This window comes from Chlamydotis macqueenii, chromosome 11, assembly GCF_036417535.1.
Source record: "Chlamydotis macqueenii isolate bChlMac1 chromosome 11, bChlMac1.mat, whole genome shotgun sequence".
Taxonomy (NCBI): Eukaryota; Metazoa; Chordata; class Aves; order Otidiformes; family Otididae; genus Chlamydotis; species Chlamydotis macqueenii.
Genome location: NC_141566.1, coordinates 20,910,504 through 20,934,943, shown reverse-complemented (window position 1 = coordinate 20,934,943; position 24,440 = coordinate 20,910,504). Strand labels below are relative to the sequence as shown.

Below are 24,440 nucleotides of genomic sequence, written 5' to 3'. Positions count from 1 at the left end.
ACAGATATTAACAATATATTTTAATTTAATTTGCTCTGGAAATTTAATTTGCAGTGAAATAAGAAAAGGAAGAGAAAAATACTTTTGTTTTGATCTCTTCCTCTTCTTTCACTGGGCATAAACAGGTCTAAACCACAGCATCTTCACCCATACAGGTTTCAACTCAAACATTATGGATGCCTGTGTTCCTAAGGACCTGGATATTTATCCTGGAAAATTATTGTTGTCTCTCTATACTCAAGTTTCCCCAACTGAAAAAAAAAAAAAAAAAAAAAAAAAAAGAGAATGAAAATACTTGCATGGCTTTGGAGACCAGAAATGTAAAGCACTCCATTGGTGCAAGGTATTACTGTGTTGATGATGATGAAATAAGCTTTCATACGTTGCTAAATTATTCAAGAACATCTACTACGGTTTCACCCCTGGCAATCCCAGAATGCATCTCAGCGCCATTACTCTGCAGGGAACAGCAGCGTTGAGTAAATGGCTGTGAAGCTCATATATTAACCTCACTTGGTGGCTGGAATATTCATTTCTTTTGGAGTCATTTTAAACAAGAAAAGAAAATCTTCGCTCTTAGAAATCATCTTTAGCTGACACATTAAGGAGCAGAGCTGAACAAATAATTTCCAATGAATAATGTGACGAATTTATTTTCCTTTCCTCTGTCCCCAAGCAGACTGGGATTTCCTCAGATGTATTTCTTATTCAAATGTATTCAACAACTATCCTTCGCAGTGTTTTTTCTTCTGTGTTTATTATGCCCGAACGTGCATAATGTCCTTCTTCCCCTTCATTGTCAGCTGTGGGGTTTGGCTTGGGCTTTTCGGGTGGTGAGGAATTGCTCTCGTTAATCATCCAGGTGTATTTTAAGGGGTGGGAAAACATTGGATTTGCAATGTTTTTATGATGGATACAGTTAGGGATGTACAATGGATGTGTGCGTCTATGGTAAATGTCCCGCACAGACCTAGCTGGTGTGTTACCCAGGGTGTTTTTCAGGATTTTGCAGTGCCCTCAGAGGTATATAGAGGATCAGGTGAGACATGATGTATGCTAAACGTGCTGCCCAGGAGCCATTACTCACATAAGATCTAACACGCAGCACTTCAGCAGAGCCCTGCAGCTTCAACCACCAAAGCACAGATTCTGCGACAGAAGGAGAACTGCTGAGGGTGTTTTTTAGCAGTTTGGACAGCCTCTTAATGTGTTAAGAGAGATGTCTTGTCAAGGATATTTTCAGTTTTGTCGTTTCCTTTATTCCAAGCTATGAGGTTGGCACATTTTGGAGCCATCCTAATGTATTATCAAAAACATGGCCTCGGTTATTACCCTTTACTCTGCTGTAAACCTGGTGCAGGACGCTTCCTTTTTCCTGCTGCAAGTTTTCCTCTGTAAAAGGCGGATTATATAACTTTTTGATAGATCTTTCAAGACCTCCTGACCCAGGTATTACAGTCATTTATAGATATGGAGTTAGGTGAATGAAAGAAGCTTCCCAGCAATGAGTGCCCAGAGATGTATTGGTCGAGTTCAGTGAGTAAATCAAAGCCATATCTTGTACACTCATCCTTAAAACAATGTTTGAGTACATCCTGCACAGATTAGCTGACTGTAGTACCCCCAGACATTTCCCATGGTGGTTCCTCTCCATACCAAGACCTATCTGAAGTACCACATCTTGTCTATTTTTTACCACGCATTTGCTACTGAAGAGACAGCTACGCAAAGGGAAATAAAACAGGTAATCAATAAACCGGGATTGTAGACAACCCGTGATATATTAGCAGGCATCCCCCATCATTAGCAGAGAATTATCCATTATCAGATTAATAAGAAAAAACAACTGGAAAAATGCGTTGCTATTGCTTGTAGGGCAGTGCTTTTTTCCCCTATAGCTTCTTTCAAAACCAGGCAGCCAAATTTCAATTTGAAATTACAGATTGCTTCTTATAGAAAGCTGCTTCTGCTTTTAATTAAAACAGCAAGATCTCAAGAGCCACCCCTACCAGTTCCACTCAGAATCGCCCAACCAGCCTCTGCCAGCAAAGGTGGGTCTGCAGCCCTATCCCCAAAATTGCCACTGTGGCAGCTCAAATTAAAATAATTCAGTTATTTTACTGAAATAATGGTATTTCAGGTAGTTGCTGACCCATCTTCAATGCAGTCTCTCTTCTCCAAGCGCTGCAAGAAAGGCCAGACCTGGTATTGGTGAAAAAGCTTGCAGCGACTGCGATGGGTGCCAGGTTCTGCAACAACAGGCGCTTCGTAAAAACCTATGCCGATATTTTATTTCTTTCTGACCCTCTTCTCCTTTTATTTCCTTCAATCTATATGCCTTCAGTCAAGCTTACCCACATAGTTTCAGGTTTTAACAATGCACTTGTAATGAAGAAGCAGTCCAGGAATATTTGTGGGGCTTGGAACCGGTGCTATCGCCGTGTGCCCCATCCTTAGTGAGCACCCAAAAGCCATGGGATCAAGCCAATGAAATACAGTTTTTACATTAAATTTCCAAATACTTTTTCCTTATTGAAATAAACAGAAACTTAAAAGTGAATCCTTTCTGCCTTTCTTCCCCGTCTCCACATCCCTGAAAGCCTGGGGAGTGGGAAGGAAATGTTTCTTTCAGTAAGATACTTGTGTTTCCCCTCGCCTTTGAGTTCTAAAAGAAGAATATTGTTTCATACTCTTCCAAATCTGCTCTCCCTTCCCCGACTCTCACCTTACCTTCTCTTCCTCTCTTTTCTTGATGACTATTTTCTTTCTTCCTCACTGTTTTTCTTTCTTCTCGTCTTCTCCTAGCTCTGCTCCTCTTGTTTCACCATCTGGTTCTGCTCTCCTTATCGGTCTCCTTCCCTCTGCCACAACCCTCATTTTCCCCGGCTTGCACCTTCCCCGTCTTTGTTTCTCCTCGCCTTTCCACTCGCTCCTTTCCTGTCTTATTTCCCCCAAGGTTTTCAAAGCGAAACGCAGCTCGGGCCGGTTTTCCCTTCCTGCCTGCTGCTAATTGAGCATTTTGTGAATTCTCACTTCTGGTGGTGGCTTTGCAACTTTCGAGTTCACTGTTAAAAAAGATGAGGACGGCACCAGACAAAAGCACAACGGAAAAGCCAACCAGCCTCAGTCAAAAAATAGTAGAGAATGAAAGTCGCAGTTCCTTTTTTTTATATTTTATTTTTGGGTTTTTTTTTTATTTCTTTACCATTTTCTATACTTCTCAAAGATGCGAGTTGGACTTCAATATACAGTTAAAAAAAAATCTTATCGTGAACCTTTATACGTATTCAATGCTGAAGCAACAAGTAACTAAATTGGTCGCCTTTTTGTTTTCTTATCACGCGAATCTATTCCTGAATGCTAACAAGCAGGTCTTTATATACTTCGTCCACTTGATAAGAGACTAATAATCTTATCATGATGTTTTCTTGAACTTGAACCAGGTGTATAAAGTTAAGGCTGGAAACATGGGAAATTACTAAATTATATAACGTTGCAGAGATATTACAAGGAATTTCTTATATTTCACAGCGAAATATTGCCAATTATTGTAGCTGTCAATTTAACAATAGGCTTATTCACTATGGTGTTTGATTAATGTGAAATTATTCAGTTGGCTACCTTGTAGTTGGCCTATTTTTGTGTCCAATTAGTATGCTAATAATGGTAATTATGTTCTATACTGCATGTCTCATCACCTAGAGGGTTTTTAAAATGATAAAATAATGAGAATAAACAAGCTGATGCTGACATTCACTGGGCCATTCTAATTACTTACTGAGAGCACACTGGGGAATCAACACTCAACCAAAGAAAATGATTCTTGCTTACTTTGTTAAAACTACTCTTTTCAAAGAGCATTAATAGTTTGCTGCTGTTTTCTTTATTACAAGGGACTGCACTATTTTCCCTTTTATTTGCCCTGTTACTACACAGGAGTAGAAAAAAGAAAGATAATCAAATTACATTTGACTGAAGCAATAACTGTTTGCAGGGGGTGTCAGAAAAAAAACAAATAACTGTAATTGCTGAATTATACACCTTTGTAACGGCCACCATTTATTTATTCACTGCCTGATAAACACACCATCACCTCTCTCACCAAGAGAACGTGGCATTTTTTTTTTTTTTTCAGCGCGCTGGCATCGCCATGTGATGGAGAGCAGCCAGCGATACAGCCCAGGGCGGGTGGGCTTCCCTCGCAGGCGCTGCCAGCATCCCAGTCAGCGGTGCTGGCTCTGCTCTTCCCTTCTCATCCTTTCCCCCTCAGGGTTGGTTTGGGTTTTTTTTTTTTCCTTTTTTTTTTTTTGAGGTATTTGTAAAAATTATGCCCCTTGAAGCCTATTTTCTGATGAAATCTTTCACGATGCGTAAGGAGCATTACCATAAACAATAAATAATAGTATATCCACGTGTTTATCCTGGCAGCCAGTTTTAAAACAATGCCTGGCAGAATGCAATGCAGACACCAGAAATTTGAATACCCCTGTATTTCTTAGTCCTCCTTTATTCCTCAGTAACAGTACGTCTGCTCGCTAGCTGCTTCGGAAAAGTTCACTGAAGATGCGACTCGAACATCTGTTGCACTGACACTAGGGTAAAAGAGTCAGGATTTTCCAGTTTCAGCCCAAAGAAAAACAGAGTCGGGTACAGAGGGTAAACCTGAGCGGAGCATGTGGGAATTGTGAATCCCTTTTATATCCATTCAGGATTTACATACAGCTCCAAAAAAAAATTAAATAAAAGTTGGTGACAAGTAGCATATAATAAAGAAAAAATATTTTAAAAGTTACTATCACAGGTACAAGGGAAGCTGTATGAAAATTTTGGGTAGTCAGAGGAACGCAAGGAAGCTGCAGACCGGGGACAGACAGACACCAGTTTGTCAGATAAATCCCAACCCCCAGCAAATTAATTGATGGTGCAGAAGTGGCATGCTGAAATATCTCCAAGGTTCGGAACCCAGGCTGCCTTGAGAAGCCTATTCAGAACCAGGAGCCACGATTAAAGACATCCTTGGAACATAAAATGCTACAAAGACAATATAAAGAAAAAAATAAACAGTACGGTATGTTTGTATGGATGCTAGGATTTTACTCCACAAGCTTTGAGACAATCCGTCGTAAAGCCGAGCGCGGTGAGGGTTGGAAGCGCCGCGTGCCGACGCGGAGCAGGGGCTGGTTTTAATAAAGGATGTAATACGTGACATGTTAACAGGGAGTCATTTGTGCGCCGTATATTGGTTACTCCTTTCCTGTCAGGTCAAATTATGCCTCAATATATCTCACTTGTTAAAGTAATAACTACCAGCAAACAAAAAGTTACTATAACCTGGGAAAAACAGCAAAAAAATGATTGAGATAAGGAATTCAAAATACATTTTCTTTGCAGGATACCAGATATACGTGCAACTTAAATACAGTTGCAGTGCTAAACAGAAAATCTTTGGATGTGCCCGCTCTCCCTCCCCAGCAGGGAAATTATACCCTGGTCTCGTTCAATATAAGCATAAATTTGTGGGGGTTTTTTGGTGAATAATCTCAGATGTTTATTTTCCACCCCTCCATACCGGTATTTATGCAGCCAGAGTGTTTGCAGAGTCGCAGGAAGGTTCCGAGTTGCTGTTTGAATTCTGCAGCCTGCTCACAGACACGGGAAATCTTCCTGAGAGCTGCTAGTTATTTTGGACATGATTTTTTTTTAATTTCAGAACAGCAAGTTAATTAAGAAAAAGGGAAACTCTGCAAATTTATTTGAAATCAGAGGTTATTTGTGCCTTTTGTTCATTAGGGAGATTACCAGCAGTATTTATGCCACAACTGCTAAAGAATTATCACTTTAATAAATTCCTGAGACACCCAAATTCAGAGCAGCAGCTTCACTCCGAGGGACGTTGGAAGCGTTGAGCATAGAGTTTAAGAGTCACCAATGCCCAAGACAAATGCAGCAGCCTGCGTGGCGAATATATTCCGTAATCTTAAACGGTTTTTCAAAGCAAGACCGAGCAAGAAGGTAATTGTGAAGCAAAAGCTGGTAGCCCAGGAGCTAATAATTAACTGCTGTGCAAAGGTGAGCTGGATCCACTCATCTGTAAATCCTGGAACTTTCAGCAAGAGAAGAGTTGTTATAAAGGACAAATTATGCCAAGCTGCCTATACCTTCTACTTGACGATAACCTCGGCAATTAACGTCTCCCAGTAAATTCTAGGGCGATAACTTTGATTTAGCGTGCAATTTAATGCATCGTACATCATTAGCTTTGTGAGCTTTTGCCAAATTAATTAGCGATTAGGAAGGACAAATAAGTACATTCAAGTAATAATAAATACCAATATTTGCATGTGTATATAATGCTTATAGATATGTATATTATTTATACAAACATTCTTACAGCGTGTAAATCTGATGAATGGGGGGGGGAAGATCACAAGAAAGGCAAATCCTGCTCCTAACTTTTTTAAATCTCCAGGTTTTTACTGAAAAGTTGAATTATTGATTTCTGGGTATTCTGAATTACATTGTTCAATATGTCATCCACAGCCACAATATTAGAAAGCTGGTTGCTCTTACAGATACAGTTAGTTTGGAGGCTGATAAAAATCTTCAGAAAATGTGAACTTAGTGCTGATACTTCAGATCTCAGCAACGACAAACCCAAGGATTGATTTGCAAAATCCAGCATGCTGTCTCAGCCGCTGCTGTGAATCGGGGGGTTTCTAACCCTAGGTAGAAAAAGTAGTTGATATTTCTCACTGCTGCATTACTGACCACTGTTTGTTGAAATTTTGTGGAGGAAAGAGGAAAACTGCTTGTTTGTTTGTTTTGTTTTTTTTTTCTTGTGCCACGAGACTTAAGGAAAAAAGATTTCTCTTGCTGTTTTCTGAGCACTGCCAAAGGGTGAGGTTTAGGGGTTTTTAAATCACTTATTTAAATTTGCAATGCTATTATCAGTGGAACTTCTGAGTACTTTTGCAACTAAGATTAGCACCTACACATCTTCCTGCAAGTTTGCTCCCTGTTAAAAATTTCCCCTAAATAAAAATGGAAAGAAAAAAAAAAAGAGGAAAAAAGTGTGGAAAACTACCTAAATCCAAGTAGTCTTTTCTAGAAAACCAGTTAACCTCCAGTCTCTTTGTAGCTGACCCAGCAAAGCTTGGGAGAGGAGAGCTCACCCACAGACCAATACCGCAAGGCACTTCCAAGCACTTGCCAACAGCTGATGACTGTGTTAAACCATGAAATAATTTAACTGACTCCAAATAAGGCATCCTGAAGGTCAGGGAGACCTCACTTACACAAAACAGCCACCTGAGCAACACTGGGTTCTTCCATTGCTTTCTTGACGAAGTCCCACTACCATGCATCTAGAAGTCTGCTCTATTTAGGAGAACTATTTTGGAGTTAATTTTTCTTACTGGTAGTGAACACCTCTTTAGGAGGCATGAGAAAACACCTGAATTTAACCCCCTCTCAGCTTCCCTAAGTCCAACAAAACTGTTAAAACAGAGACATGAGTTCTACGTAGCAAGTAGGAGACTATTTCCTCTGGGTCTGCTCACCTTCTGCACATATCAAGACTAGAAATCAAAGGAAGAGATAAGTTGCTTTTTCTTTTTTCTTAAATCAGAATTTGGATAGATCAGGAAATGAAGTACAGAAGAGATATGACCCTCATCTCCTCCAACCACTATCACAAACAGCAAGCAGTCTGTCACTGCGCCATTTCTATTTTACGCCATTTTAAGTCTGGCTTCTCATGTATTTTTGCACTCTAACATCTGATTTCCCAGCACATGACATCAGCAAGAAGTGGAATAGATAAGTATCTTCCACCAAAACATAGTTCAGTGACCTAAATTACATATTCAGCAATGGGAACGTTGTGAGTCCTGAATCTCACTGCCGTCTCTCCAGGATCAAAGGCTGTTTCTGCCACAGCAGCACTTTTTGGATGAGAAGCAATTCCTTCCTGAAGTTGGACCTCTCCTCTGCTTCCCAAGATCAGCCATAACAGCGCAATCGAAAACGCAGCGAAGAAACAAATAAATTACACAGAAGTCATTAATTAATGTAGGTTACAAGCCAACTTTGGACGTTTCCTTCTGCAAGACTAACAAACATCGGGGTGTTGTGTTCCTTCTCTGGGTTGCTGCTTTGTGAACTGTAATTAAATCATAAAATATACTTTTGTATATGTATTATGTATACATTCATTCCTCAATTGTCAGCACCTATACTGCTCATTTCAAAACGCGCAGTGTGTTATTACAGCTAATCACTTCATTATTAGCCAGCGTTGGGTTTTACTCCTTTCAAGTCTGAAGAGGTAATGCATTAAAAGTAACGTTTTCAATGGACATGAAAGACTTAAGCTCCCAGCCTCTGTTAACATCTCTTTGTTATTAAGCTACTGAATTTATCCAACAGGATTTATTTTAAACATCTTGGACATGATTCTTAGCCACTTTTGCTCAACACAAGGATTGGGAAGCGCTGGACACATTTAGGGCTGTCACCAACCAAGTCACTGGGTTTCTCACTGCCACACAACACCAGCCATACAGAGGCAGGCTCAGAGCGATGTTGCTTAATCCCCAAATCGCTGGCGATGGGATTGATGGATGCCCCAGAAGACAAGGTTCCAGGCTGACCAAGTGACTGTCCTCAAACCCAGGTCTGCAGCCTCCTTGGGCCACCAGGTCAGTAAAACAGATGAAAGGACATTGGTGTCTTCCAGCCATGGGTTGTAGACTGGTTCCTTGTATTAAACTACCAGATACAGCAAACTTATTTTTATTTTTTTGCATAGGCAGAACACATAAAGTTGCAGACCCCTGTTTCTTCCCACCTCAAACAGCTTCCCATCCTTTTCTTGATCTAACATCTTGTGTGCATTTACAGCTGCATAAAGCCACTTCAAAAGTGGTGAAAGTTACAGATTGGGAGACTCATCATCTCACAACCAATGCTCTGCCCACAGGCTCAGGGCAAAAACCTTGGCAAGGAAACTAGATGAGTACAATTTAGGTTTTATTTTTATTTTCTTGATTTGTTTTTAAGATCATTCTGTTTCCTTGCATGTTTTGCCTTGGTTTTATCTTGCAGGGAATTATTTGCTCCATTAGGAAGCTCCCATACTTCTTCAAAGCCCTGAAACCCAAGTTCTCTCGCTCCCCTAAATCTGCGGTAATTAATTACATGGTTAAAACACAACTGCCATTCCTTGGCTGGAAACAATCAGCGATTTCTGCTACCCAGTGCTGCTCATACGCGTTACTTCGGTGCCAAAAGCTCAAACCCATTCTTGGCTGGGAATCGGCTTGCCAGGGGAAGCGCCGGTCCCCGCAGCATCCCCTGCCTCCCTGCCAAAGTAATTGGGGCCAGGCAGGGAGTACCCAGGCGCTCAGGAGCCTGGGTCTGCACATGCCACTGGAAACAGAAAATAAAACGTTGCAGCCATTAGTGAGTTGTCATTAATTGTTCTCCTGGTGAATGAATGAATGAATATCTTTGAGAGAAGAATTCCCATCTTCTCCCAGTAATAATTATTTCTGCTTGCCTGACAAGACATCTCAAACTGGGAAATTCACACAGAGGAAACAAATCCCCATTTTATTTTGATGCTTGTATGGCACTTGAAGCATGTGCCATAAAAGTGGGTTAAATGACAACTGCCAGTAGTTTTACTCCCTGGCAATTATTTCTCATGCACAGGCCTCCTAGCACACGATAAGCACTTGGAGAAAACCTTTTCTCTGTAACACGAAAAAACCATTCACAGCAGTGACAGCCCTCAGACCCCTATAAACACTCCCTGTCCAATCTTAAACCAAACAAGATATCATAGAGCAACATGCATACACCAAAAAAAAATCCCACATATAGGAGCTTAACCTTAATTTTAATAGCCAGCTCTCAGTTTTACATGGAAGTTATTTGTAACCTCCAACTTAGAGACAAGATTAAGACCTTTCTTGGACTGGGAGAACCCTTCTCACAAAGATTTGGCATTATTTAATCTTAGTTTATTAAATGGGAAAGTTCAGACTTCTGTAAACTTTCTTGGAAGATGCCAATTAAAAGAAGATTATTGCTGGGTCGGTATTTCAGCGAGCTGCTGGCCAGGCTGCATGCGGTGAAGGGCGCCTAGCACGTGTCTGAAGGACATATGTTTACAGCTATATTGAATATTGATCCGTGCATACTCCGCCAGCAATAAACCCCATAATACGTAGCTGGAAATTCCAGCTCACGCATCCTTTCCATGAAGGCTCAAGGACAAGGGAAGGCCTGGTTGCCTCTGTATACGTGAAATTTCTTCACGTGCATCTTGGAGTTCATCAGGGCACGATATATCCCCAAAAATTTGAAGTAGATGTGCACTTGTAAGTATTTTTTTAATTAAAACATCTCCAGAATAAGTCATTGAAGAACTACATAAAGAAAAAAAAAAAAGAAATCAGAAGCTCATTAAAAAACTGCTAAGATAAGACAAATATCAATGTTTTGACTTGCAAGTTTATGAAGACACCACCACAGTTGCCTACTGAAGCCTAAAAGGAAATCAGAGAGTCTTTTGTACCGGTTATGCCACTGTAGTTCAGAAGTTCCTGTATAACTAAATCTTCCTAGCTGTCATTTCTTCGCCCTACGAATCAGTACTAATAAGTGACAAGAACAGGGCTGACCAACTTCCATCTCTTATCAAAGGGTAATGGATGCAGTGCCTCGGGTGTCACTTTGATGCTGTTTTTCATCAAAAATAGTAAATTACGTAAAATCTTGTAAATGCCTTTCTTACCGCCGGGGGTTTTATACCTGAAAAGGTTGAAGATCCTGAAATCTTGAGAGCCCTTGCAAGTAAATTAAGGCATTTGTTTCCATACTGTCAAACTCCAATCTTAATTTACATACTTTTCTAGTAAAAGGAAGAAAAAAATTCTCTTTCCAGCCTCTGCTGCAGCATCCCTTGAACATTTTACCAATTGCACATCCAAAATCACAAAGCAGGACTCCAGGAATGACACAACACAGGCTAACACCCCAAATCCACAGGAGCTGTAGCCAAACACATACAGAGACAATCAATACTGTGGCAAACATATTTTAACAGTACTCAGATTTTATTTTTCCTTCCTGAATTAGACTCCTTAGAGCCAGTCTCGCAAACTGACATGCACTTTCTGGGCATGATAGCTGTGCCCTGAGAGTTTATTTACTCTTTAAATCAGGAGCATCATTCTCCAGAACTGAAAACAAGCAAATTATTATTCTGCAAAAAATGAAGTTACCGCTACAGGTTGGCCAGGGCTTTGAGCAACCTGATCTGGTTGGAGTTGTCCCTGCTTCTTGCAGGGGGGTTGGACTGGGTGGCCTTGAAAGGTCCCTTCAAAGTTATTTCTATAAGACTTGCACATTTCTGAGATTATCATCCTAAAATATCCTATCACCACCACTCTTTCTGACACATGATAAGCAGACATACTGAAAATATGTATTTATGTATTATGTACATGAACACAAACATATGAAGAGAAAGAAAGAAGGAGGAGGAAAAAAAACACCAAATAAAACAGAAGAGACTCAAACACTGTTTTGCGTTCAGCTGCAGTGAGCGACAGGTGACAGAGCAGGAAACAGGACACCCAGTTCTGTTACATTAATATTAAACTTGTGCTACTGGAAAAAAAAAACCACATAACAGTAAAACTCTTCATTTTAATTAGCTTTTATGGCATTGCAAAATGTTTAAACTCCAACAACATCGTGGTCCATCATTTGTGATCCAGATCTTGAATCACAGAAATAGTTTGGCAAAACAGCTGAGGAAGAGGACCTGAGGGCATCCCCAGGAACCACATCGACCACTACATTTACACTTACAGACAGCTCTTTGATTCATTTAATATCCCCCATCTTTCCAGATTCTTATCCTTGCACAGTTCTTCACTGCTTTTAACACAGTTCACAGACTTGCTGGTATTTTGGCTTTTGGTCAGTCAGAGGATGGGAAGTGCCACGAGCTTGGCACAAACACAGAAAAGTTTGAAGTTTTTTAAGCGGAATGTCAAATCTATGACTTTACAGGGAACAGAATGAGTTCCAGGGAGAACATAAGCACCAAGTCACACCCTCTTGCCTTTTCTGAGAAACTGAACAAAGAAGAAAACAAGTGTTTGGAAAAGCATGCAGAAAGACAGAATGCCTAATTTTTTCCCTTAAACCACCATCTTTCGGTTCAGGTCAGCCTCCAATGGCAGTACACGATGATGGAACAAGTTGACCTTCTCTGGCACAGACATGATTGCTCAAGCAAATTAACCTTTTTCTCACCTACAGACAGAACAACAAAAACAAAACAAACAACCCATAAATCAACCAGTAAACCTGTTATTTTAGAAAAGACAGAGTAGTGAAGTAAATTCTTCCAATACGCCCTTGCATCATTCATACAGACAGAAAAACAATTACAAAGCAAATCAGATCCTTTCTTAATTGATTGCACTCAGAAGTTCTTTCCTCAAGAATAAAAGTTGCCAAAAAGAAAATAATCAACTAGCATTTCAATTCTGACTATTGGTGAAAACATAGCTGCCTCTGGATCATTTTTTTCCTTTTCAGCAATCTCTCCACTGCACAAAAGATATTTAAACCTTCTTTGTTAATCCCCTCCAAAACGAAGCTTATAGATATTGCTTTGTATTATTACATACACTCATAAGAGGTTGTTAAAAATGCAACCTGTAGTTTTGGGGAGTTTCATTTCATTTGTTTTTTAAAGTCTTTTTTTAGCAGAAATTAAAAAGACACAGGATCTAGATTGAAGTCATAGAATGGTTAGGGTGGGAAGAGACCTTCAAGGGTCATCTAGTCCAACCCCCCGACACAAAGTGGTCTAATGCAAACTCCAGCCAAACCCTGAAATATTTTCACTGCATCAAGCACGTGATTTCAGATCACAGAGTACTTTGGCTAAACTGGCCGTTGAACTAACAGCAAAATAAATACCCAGGCAAAAGCCACCAGAAAGTGCAAATCCTTCTGCCAGAGAAAGTTCATCATACTGATGCTGGGTTACTGCCATGTCAGAGATACCATATAAATTTTTAAAAATTATATTCCACTAAATGGTCATCCATTAAGTTAAAGAGGCATTTTTTGCACTAAAAGCCTTAGTACTCAATATAACCAACGATAAATTAAAGCTGGCCATGTAAATAAGCAAGAAGTGAGTTCATCTGATTTTGCACTTTGCTGAAAAAAAGTGACAGAATAATCAATTCAAATACACTATGGAAACATTTATTGTGAGAACCAACATTTACAATTAGAGCTTTCAAACCCTCCAAACAAATATTTATTTGTGAAGAATATTTTTTCAATTTTAACTGAAAGCATACATTCTGATTGCAAGTTTTCATTTGAGATTAAATACCAAAGAAAAAAAGCGCAATTAGTTTTCATTTAACAAAAAAAAAATCTTCACTCTTCTTTTTGTCTGCTGCCTTCCTGCGGAAAAACGCAGTAGGTGGAAGACAGAAAAGAAAAAGTAATGAAGGTAAAGATATGTTTTCATGTTGCACTTAATAAAAAATTAAATACACTCAGACACATCATTTACTGTGCTTGAAAGGGTTTGTTGAAAGCACTTGGGACTTCAGTTTTATTTTCCAAGACATATGTACTCAGAAGTTATGATAAACAAATTAATGTAATCTTTCAATAGAAAGGAAAAGGAACATTACACAAAAAAACCCAAAACGTAATAAGCCATGACATTGATGAGGTCACTTAAAGTCAATATTTTATTAGATGTGTTAATTACATGTGATAACACAAGGACAAGATAAAGGTGTGGAAGAACAAGGCAAATACATTCAGAAAGTTCGACGCTGTTACTATTTTATATGCATTGGTAATTGACTATGTGGTTACAGAGGTGCATTTAACAGAAGCAGCCATTGAGAGTTTTCAGGAAATGGTTTTACAGGTCTAGAAAAGCCCAGGGCTCATCTGGAGGCTGTTTCAAGACCTCTGTGTTGATTAACATGTAGACTTTTTGCTTATCAATCCAAGTTGGCTCTTTTTCAAGGAAATTTATAGAAGCATCTCACCACAAACAGTGCAGTTCTGTCCCAGTGCTGCCATCCTGCTGCCATGGTGCTCCTCCAGGACACCTGCTATGGCTTCGCACTGTTTGTAGGATGGAAGCAACTCTTTAGTGTTAATTTATGTGTTCAAGTGCTTCCTGTGCAACTCATACTGCTGCAAAGTCAAACCCTGGTGCAGCTGGTTCCCAAAGCAATGAGTTAGATGGGCTGACGTAATTTTATTTTTAAATCCAACTCTAGCGTGATCCAGCTAAATGGTCCACTCACTCCTTTCCAAGGAACTCAGCCCATGATCACATCTGCTCCATAGCATGAGCTGCAAAAAAAACCTGTCACAGGAAGCCCTGAACCCAGGGTCAGCAGCAGTGGTGGCCATCTCCCATGTTCCTGCCACATAGCTGCTCCACGCCTGGCAAGAGAGCGCTAGTGCCGCACTTGCTCTGCTCTCCCCTCATCATTTTTCCATGGAATTCATCCACATACGTGTGGACACCAGCTCAGAGACAGAGGACAGCTACAGCCCAAAGGGCAAGAGCAACACTCCTCATGGAAGGAAAATAGTTATAGTTGTGACCAACTGCTTAGCAGCCAAAATTAGGCAAATGCTTCGTGTTCAGTTGAGATCAAGTCAAAGTGAAAGGCTAAAGTTCGGGGACTGGAAGAAGTCGTGAGCAACACTTGTGGGTGTTGTGAAAGAAAAATTATTTCCTAACTGTGAACAATATCATTTTCATCACCTGAAGTATGGAAAGATGACGGCTTTTGTAAGGAGTAATTCTGGAGCAAGGTTTCTATAACAGCAATTACGACTGGTGATGCAAGCGTGGGGGAGAATCAGGGCTGTGGTCTCCAAGGATTTCACTAGGATTAATGTTCAACTCAAAGTTAGAAAACAAGTAGATTAGATTTTAGTAGAGCAAAGTTGGGAGACTAAGTACAGGGTGAAATTCAACATGATAAAGCCGGGGAGAGAAAGGACACGCAGGAAATAGAAAGTGTTCAAAGATAAATTAATGCATGCCCAAGGGTTACGCATACCACCTCACGGTAATTGCACAAGGGATGCTCAGGTTGTTTTTTCTATTTTCTTTTTAAAGCCAGTGTGAAGGAACAGGGAAATGTAAAAGTAATCAGTGAGGGGAAAAAAAATTTAAAAAAAGGCAGACACAAGTTACAAAACATCAAATAAGAGCAGGACTGGAACAATTGCATAATGGAGTTGAGAGCATAAAAAGCAACAAGAAAAGCAAAGGCAGCGAATGAAAGGAAACTTTACAGGGAGGTAAAATTAGGACAGTTTTCAGGTACAGCGCAGAAACAAGAGGCTGGAAAAAGCAGGCCAGGTATCCGCCAGAGCTAGGGCAAGATATCATCCAAAGAAATGACCATGCTAAAAGACTGAATTATTGCTTGATGGTTTGAAAGGTAACCAAGATTTAAACCTTCTCACAGAAGACAACAGCATGGAAGAAGTAAGTCCCAATGTGTGCTGTTAATTAGTGTCCTAATAAACCTCCTAGGAGCATGCTGGCTGCTAGGCAAACATCTACAACAAGCTGACATGGTCCTGAGGACAAAGGGGCAGGCAAGACTCTTACCAAGAGGTCTCCTAACCTGCCAGAATCAAGACTTCCCATGGCAAGTCCTTTCCTCTGGAAGTCCTAACATAAAATAGGCTCCAAAACAAGAGTCTTTAGAACAGGTAAAAGAGATAGATGACTTTCACAGTACGAAGCTGCAATTAAACTGCCTTGCTATTCACAACCCCAACCAGAAGGATCAGAGTCACTAAGTTTCTTCCCGACGGAAGACTTCTGGATTCACGGACTAATGCATATGATCTTACAGGTCAGGTAGATGTTTCCTGTGTTCCAGGGGACACCACGCATGTAATAAGATGCACGACAGCCAGTGGCCATATCTTCCTCCCTAGGACCTTTCAAGACAGAGGTCTTCATCCCAGAACCCAGTGGAGCTTATGGAGAAGGCAAGAAAGCTTGCCCAGATGCTACCCTCAGTCTGGCAAGGGGCACCTCTGCTGCTGTCCCACATCAGACGAAGGTCACCTCCACCAGCTGGTCCCTACCACCAGCTGCACCCCAGCCACATTGGGGTTGGGGGTGTCTTATTGTGTTTTCTTTTGAGAACAGCTCACATCCCTTTGTTGAACAGTACTGTCAGCACTATAGAGCTTGAATGACATGTTCTCCCCAAATTTAAGATGCTGTTTTAACCTTTCATTCACATAATATTTTCTGTTAGAGTCACACTTTACTGAAATAATCACAAGAAGTAGTGGCTGAGTCACAGGGACTAAAACACTGACAACAGAGATTCAGAAGCAACCCATGGATCAAGCATTCCAGCCAGCCTCTCTCCACAGATCCATGTTTCTACCCAAGTCTGAAACCAGTATTAGTGGGTATTCCCTCTTGTCATGTAGTAAAGGCATCAACAGGAGATGGAAAGCAGAAATAGGACAGAAACGGTAGGTTTGGTTCACTGGACTCATTAGACTACTTGACTTACAGTTGGTGGTCAGGCTCTTCTGCCTGTAGCTACAATATTTTTTTCTCCTTTCCTGTAAATGCACGAGGGATAATTTCATTATCTTTCATAACACATGAGTTTAAGTTTTACATGTCAAACTAGTATGGTAGCCTCAAGAGCTATTCAAATGCTCACCAATGCAATTCTCTGAAGACCTCCCATCCCTCCCTCTCTGCAGGCTGCCCAGCGCCAGGTGTTATTTGTGGGGATGGATGCTGAGCGAGCTGCAGCAGTTACTCCCAAGTACAGTGTCTTCTCCATGCTTCTCCCGACAGGAGGGAGTAGGACACCAAGCTTGTTAGCATTTGTGTTTATCAAGTCGCCTCAGTTGTACTTTGAGCCTCAAGGACATTTTAAAAATTATAGAAACATTACTTTTTCGGTATCTTGGTTTTACAAGTATTTCAGTGACTAAGCAGAATCATGAGGTTGCAGATATTTTGAGCCATATGACTTTCTTTGAAGTCGTAAACAAACTGCAGGTCTTCTACCTGAGGTTTTTCTAAAAAAAAAAGTGAAGCTACCTGGTCCAAGAGCTCTGCATCTTCCCTCCTGCTGCCACTAGAGGGAGAAACCTATTCCTGGGATCTCATGGCTTGTAGGCTATTTTTGGAATAGAATCAGAAATATTGCTGTTATATGGAAAAGCGTTTGTCTGTTTTGTGATAAGCACGGATAATGGAAATGGAGAGCCTCTAAAAATAAAGCGGAATAAGCATTTCCCCCCACCTCCCTCAAATAAACTCCAATTACAATCCTTGTGAATTTAAACACTGCTGCAATTGTTCTTTGCTGGTAATACAAATCCTTCCACTGTGTTCACTCTCATTGCACCCAGGGTAGGGGAGGCCAAACAGGAAGAAAGGAGAATACTGGGTTGCTATCGATATAGGAACAAAGGATGTTTTCTAGTGGCTTAAACTAATTCTGATTGAAAAACCATAAAATTTTCTATTAGCTGTAAGGAACACTGGAAATTCATTCTGGACTGAAAAAAAGCTAAAGTAGCATTTAAATAAACTAAAAATTCTAGAATTCTGGATTTCTGGCTCCCCCTTTTCTAATCCTAATTAGAAACTGAAAGTCTCCTATTGATGAATACTTCTTCCATCACTATATTTTAAGCACTTGAGCTAATAATGATTGGTTTTGGTAAGTATTTATTGCTATAAATACTGACAAGGTCATTTCACTGGTATGGAAAATGTCTTTGCAAAACATTTTTAAACACTGTGCAGAAAACTTCACCCAATGAAATCCACCCTCCCTAAGTACAAACTGTCTCAGCCTCAGACACGCTGAGTAACCACTGAAAAATATGGGCTTTCAAATATGGGCTCTGGTGGCCAGCAAGGAGCAACCAGACCCGGCTTCATGACACAGAACATGACAGTCTTCAAAAAAAAAAAAAAAGGCCATTTTCCCAGACAAAAGGGCAGTTTGCAGATTCAAGGCTTGATCACATTCTTTCTGGGATGCCTGTTGTCCTTTTTCTCTACAAAACAAAGCCACAATACCAACTCTTAAGGTCAAGAAGAATGAATCTTCACAAATCTCAGACTTAATTGAACTGCAAGTGCAAACAATACCACATTTCTAGAGGAAAACTTACCCCTAAATTCCCTCCTATCCTTTCAATGCAGTTGCAAAGGGGGTCTGTTAACTAACCTAATGGAATAATTTGGTTTGGAAGAAGTTCCTAAAGGGTCTCTGGTTGGACCCTTTGTTGAAAACAGGGCCAACTTCAAAGGTAGAGCCTCTTCCTTTTAAACTTAGAGTATTTAGTTTTTTGCTGCAAGGACAAACTGGTGACTCACATTCAGCCTTTCCACCTGGACCCTCAGGTCTTTGCCTGCAGAGCTGCTCCTCAGCCAGGCTCCAGTCCATACAGCTGTGCAGAGCTGTTCCAAACCAGGCACAGGACTTCACATTGTCTATGATGGCCTTTATGAGGGTTGTCAGCTCCTTTCTCCAGCCTGCCAAGACCCTGTTGGAGGGCAGTCCTGTCCTTTGACTTGTTGACTGCTTCCCCCAATTTGGTGCCATCCCCAGAGCTCTCTCATGTCTACAGAGCCATAGATCCCTTTGGTACTGTGCCAAGGCCGGGACATTGGCTGAACCTACAGAAATGGGAAAAGGTTTTCCCAGTTCATCTGTCCCAGCCTCCTACTGCAGTGGCCAAGATTAACAACTAATCCATCTTGTGTCCACTGTGCTCGATCCTAAAGAAATTTAAGTAGCCTGCCTACAGTTTTGACTGGAAGACTACCAGTCACCATTCGCTCTTTTGTCACTGTCCTACAGCTCAGATGTTACTAGCTTAGATATTGTTCTCCACCAACACACTCAGCCTCTCCTCACCATGCACTAAACCAGGAAAACCTTGTTATTCTAATTTCCATCCAGATACTAAAAAAACCCCCAAACTTAGAGGAGCAAACCAGCTGAACACTTACACCTGCAGAAGCTGGCACCGAGGCATGGAGAGGGAAAGCACATCCTCCCCCATCGGCTGCACACCTGGGGAGCCAAAGCATCAAGAAAAACAAGCCCTGCTTTTCCTGCTGCTTTCCTTGATGCTCCCAGACCAGCTGCAATGCCTCCCTCACTGACTGTGGGGTCACTTTAGCACTGTTTCTGTCAAAGAGGCTGGAAACTAAAATTGATGTTAAAAGTTTAAGTCATCACCCAACACATTGTTGTTGTCAAAGCTGGGAGGATGCTGGGGTTTGGGATTTAAAAAAATGAAGGTATAATTGTTTGACCCCAGTGATTCTCTTCTCTTGTGACTGTTTCATATCAGAAAGCTTAAGACAACATTTCAGAATTCCCCCCCTTTCATCTGCATATGTCTATAAACATGCGCACACACATACAATAAAAAACATTCTACGATAAATTTTCCTTTCTGAAGAGATTTCCACCAGCCTTACACGTTACATACGCTGTTACTCTGTCTGTCACTCAAACATCCCCTCTAACTGCAAAGTTGGTGTCAAAATCTGTTCTGAAACAACTCTACGGTGTGTACTTCATATAACCCTGAATTACAGGTTCGGCTACATTTTAAGTCTGAAATATTAAGTGAGATCATAATAGTTAAATCACTCCATTGTCACCCCAACGCTAACTCAGGTTGGCAGAGCTCACGCTCAATGATGTCACCATTTATACCATTTATACCATTTACACCTTGCGGCACTTGCGAGCAGAGCCCAGTTCGCATAAATTACCTTCGATCGATGAAAAGTATTAACATTTTTTATTTTTACCTTGGAGCACACTGAATTATCAGTTGCTTTTTAGTGTTTTAAAAAATGCTCATGGGTGAGTTAAGTGGCAGGTTAAAATATGCTGCAGTGACAAACTGCAGAAGCACGGTCGGTACGCTGGAAGCCAAAGGGTCCGGAGACAACAAACACCCCTCGCAGTCAGGAACACACCGATAATGCCCAAAAAGTGCTGCCCAATTTGCAGGTTGGAAAGACTATTGAAGCCCAGCCCTGAAACAGCAAGGATGGCTGTAGGATGGATTTCACCATCCTTCCACACATGAAACACCGTCCCACTTTGCGTCAACTCCCACTGAAATAAATAACTCAAGAACTACGCAACATAAATAACAGCAGAACAGTTAGGGGAAAAAAAAAAAACAACATCTCTCCATCTTCTAAAAATAGCTTTCTTTTGGCTAAGTTGTTCCTTTATGCCTTCCCTTGAGAAAGCAGTGACGAACAGAATACTGATCAGGAACCGCTAGCAGAGGCTGCCTCAGGAGCATCGTTAGGAGGCACATTTCCCCCACAGCCTCCTGTTTTTCAGGCTGAGGAGAGGGTCTTTTCCATCTCCTGTTTCTCAAGGTTGGAGCAGTGGCTGCTCTCTCCCTGCTCCCCTTTGTCCGCTCGGCTCTCAAAGCACTCTACCCAAGACTCGCCTCTGCTCAGCACCTCTCAGGCCAGGGGGCTGCCCGAAAGTTGAGTACAGCCCCAGCACTTGCTCTGGTCTTGCAGGGAACTGCCAATAGGACCTGCAGGCACACATGGAAGGGAAGGTGCATCCAACTGGTCTCCAACCAACCTTCACTGGGTCATCTCTTAACTCGGTGTCATTCATTCTTACATTTACAAATACAATGGTGACATCCTGACCAGGGCTAAGCTGAGGAGCACCCATCCTCACTTTGCCTCATTTCCAAAACAAGGCTTCATGGTTTGAGTGAAGCTCTCCTCACATCAGCATGACCACACTGAGTTCACACAAGCTCTACTCCATTGCTTTGAGGGCTTTCCATGGTTTGCCCCTAAAGCAGAAGGGACTTTAAAGTCTTTTTTCATTTTTGTATTTTATTTTTTAATATGCAAACTGATTTCAAAGCTGTTTAGAGGGGGACATCACCATCCTCTCCTCCCACAGGCTACAGCCACCGAGATCCACAATGCTGTTGGGACTTCACCCAGCTGCTACGAGAAGAAGGGGATGTTTGCTTTTCCAAACAACATCCTGAGCTCCTCCGCAGGAAGAGCTTGGGCAACCAAAACACGTTTTTGTCCCACATCACAGTATTTTCCCAAATTCCCCGAAACACACTGAAATGGAGGAAAAACATCCACACTGGTGGTGCTTGAGCTACATAGGCTGTTAGGGAAGGGAGGGACAGAGTCAAACATTGCGCTAAGCATACGCTTATAGCCAAATAAACGGACAAAAGGTCAAATCAAAGACCATCCACATTGAAGGTTTATTTCAGGACCCCTTCTTCCATCACTGCGAGGGGAGCCACAGCCCTCTCAGAAACAAGCTGTTCCTGCTATTGCTGGCTTTGGACAAAAAGCATACTGCTGCTAACCTCTTACATAAAGCGAGCAGACAAACAGCTGAATTGCTGACCCCTCATGGCCTTTTCCCTAGGATTTGTGGGTTTGCACAAAGCCGCCAACATTTTACAGGCGGCCCTCGATGGAGTTTGGAATGGTGCAGAAACACTGTTTGGAGCGCACACTCTTAACCCAATTGTTTGTGTACAATGTTCCTCCTCTCTGATGCCAAACACTGTAGGTCTCCGGGTTATTTTTTTTATTTTATTTTTTAATCTGCTTGGCCATACACAACTTTGAAACCCTGTGTATACCTCCGCTGCTGTTAATATCACAATACAAGTACAAACCTGGGCTTTGTTGCAGTCCATCATCTTTCTTCAACTGAGCACTGAAAGCTCAGTAGATAAAAATTCCAAAATTATTAAACACTTCTTGACTACAAACATGGAAGTTTTCTGCAGCTGCAATATGCCTTGGGCTTGTTTTATGACTGGGAGATATTTAGCAAGAGCAGTTGACTCAGCCTGAATTTTGACTAAACAATTGTTTTCATAATTATTTGCAAATTGATGGATTCAACAGATTTTTACAGAGTTGTGTCTATTGGTAACGGACAAAACATCTGTAAGGAAGTATTGTTTCCATTTGTATGGAGAACCACGGGCACAAGGTGCCAACCTGCAGTGAAGCGGCACCTTGCCATTCAACCACCGGCCACACCAACCTCCCCAGCTCAAACCCCGGTGCCTCCAGCTGCCTGCCCCCAGTAGGTCCCTTAAAACTACCCAAACACAATGGTAAAAGCACACAGAGCATTTCAAAGACCACACACTACCTGTTACCAACACACTGAATGCCATGGAGCATCCGTAAGCAATCGAGCTGCACGCCTCGGAGGAGGGACAAGCGCAAGCAATCCACCAGCCCAAGTGGTGCATTTACACAAGCTAAGGATGAAAGCACAAAACACTACAATACTCGAATTCAACAATAACAAAACAGCATTCAGGCATAACAGCCGGCACAAAAATCACCATTGTACGTTTGGCTTCCAATCATCTGAGCTCTGAGCCATTGAAAACTACAGCATACACCATTCTGCACTCTTTCAGCTACACCAAACCCTACCTTCGCATCCTTTTTTTTTTTAACTCAAAGACACACTAATTGTTGTGAACACGTAAAGTATTACCTGGAATAACACTTCAAATGCAAATTAAGGGCTCTGTAAAATCATTGCAATGCAAGAGTACCATGGTTTATTAACAGCAGATTTGCAAGGTTAATTTTCAATTATGTATTTCTTATTAGCTTCCTAGCTGTCTTGCTATTATTAAATTTAAAGAGGAAGATACTTTCAACATGTCCAGCTTCTGTGGCATTATTACTGATAATTATTCCTATTTTCCAATTTGTGTTACTCTCGTGTCTTGCAAAATTTGTAATTAATGAGCAAATAATTATAGCAGCACTTACTAGAGCTGCTTTAGCTAAAGCTGTGTCAGCTTTTGCATTAGGATCTCCATTTTTCAAGGGTTTATAACTCAAGCATAAAAATTCACTCTGGGCAGAGCCTTGTCATAAGAGCTGTCTGCCAAGCACAATTTTTTGTTTTTAAATATTTCTAAGCAGTATTATTTGGTTCCTTTTTTAAGTTATGGACTTTAAAAAAAAAAAACTTAAACATCCAAGGACACTAAGTTTACAGCTCTCCATTTTTCTATGCTCCAAGGTCTCCAAAACAAAGACATGTTGTTTTAAGGTGAAGGAAATCACCTTTAAAAATAAGAAATAAGATGCCTCAGCATCTCCAAAGACCAAAACCAGGTTTTTAATGCCTGCTGGTCATTAGCTTTACAAAATAGAGAGAGAAGAGAGCTTGACATTCAGGGATGTTTGTGCTGATCCCAACCAGTTCGGCATTCATGCACACACCCAATTACGGCACATGAGTGGTCCTTAGGAGTCAACAGGCCCGGCCGCGCTCTCCAGGATGCACATGCATTCACCGCCCTGATTCAGCAAAACAAAGCGTTTCTTTTGACGCACGTTTTCAGCTGTTCCTATTCACTACAAACCGTCATCCACGTGCTCGGGAAAACTGAGCATCGCAGGGTTCAGCTCTTCAAGACACTAAGGGCCCAGCAGCCCTTCAACCCACAGGGCTGGAAGGGCTCAGCACCTTCCCGGGGAGGTGTCCGGCACCCACCAGTGTAAAATTCATTACAAAACTGTTCTCTTTTGTCTGGAAGAGGAAACCCAAAGAGGAGAAGCAGCAGGTTCCAAAACACAAGGTTCACTATACACCATATACACTTTACTACAAAATTAAAAGTTGATAGCAACAGCTCTAGAGTAAGCAGATACTGTAAAATTTAGGCTTTTCAGGAGAGCTCATCACAGCTGCTTTCTCTAAACATCCTACATGGTTTGTCACCCACAAAACACTGAGTGCTGAGTGCTTCACCGCTGCCTGCTCTTCTGCACACCTCCTCCTGTGAAGAGCCCTGGGGCAGTCACCTTGCTCCTTCAAAGCCACTCTTGGAGCAGCCTGACCTCAATTGTGAGTTTAATTAAAGCAAGACCACTGTAATTCAGCAAACAGGGAGCAGCAACAAGTCAGCAGTGCTGTGCACATCAGCTTTAGCTCATTTTCTTTAAACTTTAAATAGCAGAGTGGATTAAGACACTCCCAGCAACAAAAAATGCACACCAGAAAACTGGCAGTTCTGGGAAACGTAGTCAGAGATGAAACAAAACCAGAGAACGATGAGACATACCTGCACCAGCTGCAGCAAGTGGTGGAAAGCAAGGCTTGTCCTCTCAAAAACCCAGCCAACCTCTCCCTTCTCTCCTCCCCAGGAAAGGGGTGGTGGACTCAGTGCACCTTTTATTTAATTTCCTTTAACGAATGCCAGCTGAGGCTCTTCACACCCTTGTTTGGTATAATTAGATCCTTGTC

At 41.4% G+C, this 24,440-nt stretch overlaps 1 protein-coding gene across 1 annotated transcript in view; it reads right to left on the bottom strand.

Moving 5' to 3' along the window:
• The window catches only part of RPS6KA6 (ribosomal protein S6 kinase A6), a 254,402-nt gene that overhangs the window by 64,249 nt on the left and 165,713 nt on the right, over positions 1-24,440 (bottom strand). The window lies entirely within an intron of this gene.